General features: G+C 50.6%; 1 pseudogene; it reads right to left on the reverse strand.

Annotated features, from left to right (window-relative positions):
- Positions 1–377: 377 nt before the first annotated feature.
- LOC133117992 (hydroxycarboxylic acid receptor 2-like) lies at positions 378–2,624 on the reverse strand (annotated as a pseudogene).
- Between the last annotated feature and the right edge of the window lie 852 nt (positions 2,625–3,476).

A 3,476-nucleotide genomic window follows, 5' to 3' on the forward strand; every position in this document is an offset into this window, starting at 1 on the left:
TCGTACTTGTTAGGAATTGCTAATCCTACTGGTTAGGGGTCGCTAATTGTACCTGTTAGGGGTCGCTAATCGTACTTGTTAGGAATTGCTAATCCTACTCGTTAGGGGTCGCTAATCGTATTTGTTAGGGGTCGCTAATTGTACTTGTTAGGGGTCGCTAATCGTACACGTTAGGGGTTGCTAATCTTATTTGTTATGGGTTGCTAATCGTATTCGTTAGGGGTCGCTAATCGTACTCTTTAGGGGTCATTCATCGTATTTGTTAGGGGTTGCTAATCGTGTTCGTTAGGGGTCGCTAATCGTATTTGTTAGGGGTCGCTAATCGTATTCGTTAGGGGTCGCAAACCCTACTCGATACAGGTCGCTAATCGTACTCGTTACAGGTCGGTAGCCGTACTCCTGCTCCCCCTCCGGCTCACGGCCATGTGGAAGATGCCCAGGGAGTTGAAGGAGGCCTTGAGGGTGTTTCGGAACGTGCTGCTGGAGAAGCAGTAGATGACGGGGTCCAGCGTGCTGTTCAGGTAGGTGAACGCAATGGACATGCTGAAGAGCTGGGACGCCAGCCTGTAGGAGTCGCAGTCTTTTGGGCGAAGCTTCTGGATGGCGAGGGTGACGAGGCCCGTGGCGATTCCCGGCAGGAAGCAGACGGTGAAGACGCCCACGCTGATCATCACCACCTGGATGGCCCGCTTCACCTGCTGCTTCCTGTCCATCTGGCGGCTGCGCAGGAAGTAGATGATCCGCAGCGAGCAGAAGCTGAGCAGCAGGAAGGGCAGGAAGAACTCCAGGATGTACACGCCATAGTGCACCATGATGGCCGGCGGCGGTTTACTGTAGGAGCTGAAGCTGCGGCAGAGGTTCTTTTGGGTACTGTTGTGCTTATGCAGGAGCTGAGTGGCCAGCGAGGGGACCCGCACAGCCAGCGCCACCGCTCACGTCACGGTCGAGAGCCCTATCGCCTTCCCGGTCGTGAGGTGGTTCACCCAGTGGTGCGGGTGGACCACCTTGAAGTAGCGGTCGACGGCCACGATGGTCATGAACGCGATGCTGGCTGAGCGGTTGAGCGCCAGCATGAAGAGGTTGATTCGGCACCAGGCGCCTCCGAACACACAGTCCTCGTCGCGCATCAGGCTGTCGATGCGGAAGGGCACGCTGACGAGCAGGAAGAAGTCCGCGATCAGCAGGTTCAGCAGGTACACGGTGTTGCACCTCCAGCTCGGCATGCGGCAGGAGAAGATCCACAGGGCCACCATGTTAGCCGGCAGCCCCAGTATGAGCTCCACGATGAGGATCGGGGGCAGCCACGCAGTGCAAGTCGTTCATTGTGTGACGGGTTCAGCCAACGTGTCGTGACAATCCTCTCTTTCTCTTTTTCACTTCAGAGCTGTGGAGAGAAACTCTGTCTTAATGAAGTGCGAGCGAGAGAACAATCTCTTTAGCTGCCCTTCATTCACGGTGCTGCTGAATTTATTTATGTACATTTCTCGCCCTAATGCAACAGAACCAGAAAGTGTCACAAGAAGTATGGGACAGCTGTGTTTCCAACAACAATGTTAAACGGCCATCCAATATGCTGTATTTACAGAGTGAGTGTACCAATTGATTGATTCAGATAACTCAAGTACATGCTACTCTCTGTGGTGGATAATTATTTGAGGCAACATTATCTTCCCATATTGTTTCTGGTGATGAGAATTGTATTTGAACTTTGGTCAAATCTATGTAACCACATGGGTAAAATGCTAAAAGTAAGATCAAAGTATGATGGAAATGCCCTAAAGTCCTTATCCACAGTCATTTACATTTACATAAACAAATGAACCCACAGATCCCAATACGAAAACATAATGGTAAATAAAAAAAACAGTATCTTTGCTTACCAGACTCTTTGTGGAAGATGAACGTGAGGCGTGCCGGCATTTATCCAAAGCGCTGTACAATCCATACTTCTTGTTCACTCACTCACACACCGACGGCCGCTCATAGCACCTGAGTCTATGTCCACCCCGTTACAGGTCGCTAATTGTACCTGTTAGGGGTCGCTAATCGTATTCATTAGGGGTCGCTAATCGTACTTGTTAGGAATTGCTAATCCTACTCGTTAGGGGTCGCTAATCGTATTTGGTAGGGGTCGCTAATTGTACTTGTTAGGGATCACTAATCCTACTCGTTAGGGGTCATTCATCATATTTGTTAGGGGTTGCTAATCATGTTCGTTAGGGGTCGCTAATCGTATTCGTTAGGGGTCGCTAATTGTACTTGTTAGGGGTCGCTAATCCTACTCGTTAGGGGTTGCTAATCATATTTGTTAGGGGTTGCTAATCGTGTTCGTTAGGGGTCGCTAATCGTATTTGTTAGGGGTCGCTAATCGTATTCGTTAGGGGTCGCAAACCCTACTCGATACAGGTCGCTAATCGTACTCGTTACAGGTCAGTAGCCGTATTCCTGCTCCCCCTCCGGCTCACGGCCATGTGGAAGATGCCCAGGGAGTTGAAGGAGGCCTTGAGGGTGTTTCGGAACGTGCTGCTGGAGAAGCAGTAGATGACGGGGTCCAGCGTGCTGTTCAGGTAGGTGAACCCGATGGACATGCTGAAGAGCTGGGACGCCAATCTGATCTGGATCATTGTCTTGCTACATGACCCAATTACAATTCAGCTCTATGGACCGAAGACATTCTCCTTGGGAATTTTCTGGTACAGAACGGAATTCTCGGTTCCTTCAATAATGACGAGTCATTCAGGGTCCAAGTCTCGAGGCAGCAAAGCATCCCCACACCATCACACTAGCATCACCATGTTTGCATTTTTCTACCATGGTCTTACTGTGTGAAATGCTCTATTTGTTTAATGGGAACCATAATCTTTCAGGAAGTTCTACTTTTGACTTCTGTCCATGTAACATTATACCAAAAGGCATGGGGATCAATCCAGGTGTTTGTTTTTTTGTGTGCCCAAAAAAATCTAGTTTTTTGTTTTTTTTTCTGTTTTTTTGGGGGGGGGGGGGGGGGGGGGGCATTACTGCTGACGCTGCACCGATCCGCCTGTCGATCTCACGCTCCCTTCTACCCTCACTCGTGAACAAGACCCCGAGATACTTGAACTCCTTCACTTGGGGCAAAGACTCGTTCCCAACCCGGAGGGAGCAATCCACCGTTTTCCGGCAGAGAACCATGGCCTCGAACTTGGAGGTGCTGACTCTCATCCCGGCTGCTTCACACTCGGCTGCAAACCGCTCCAGTGCGTGCTGAAGGTCACGGTCCGAAGAAGCCAGCAGAACCACATCATCCGCAAAAAGCAGAGATGCGATTCTGAGGTCACCAAACCGGACACTCTCCTCACCTCGGCTGCGCCTTGAGATCCTGTCCATGAATACCACAAACAGGACCGGTGACAAGGGGCAACCTTGGCGGAGTCCAACACCCACCGGAAACGTGCTTGACTTTGTGCCGAGAATGCGGACACAGCTCTCACTTTGGT

The sequence above is a fragment of the Conger conger genome, chromosome 18 (genome assembly GCF_963514075.1).
Source record: "Conger conger chromosome 18, fConCon1.1, whole genome shotgun sequence".
NCBI classification, from domain to species: domain Eukaryota; kingdom Metazoa; phylum Chordata; class Actinopteri; order Anguilliformes; family Congridae; genus Conger; species Conger conger.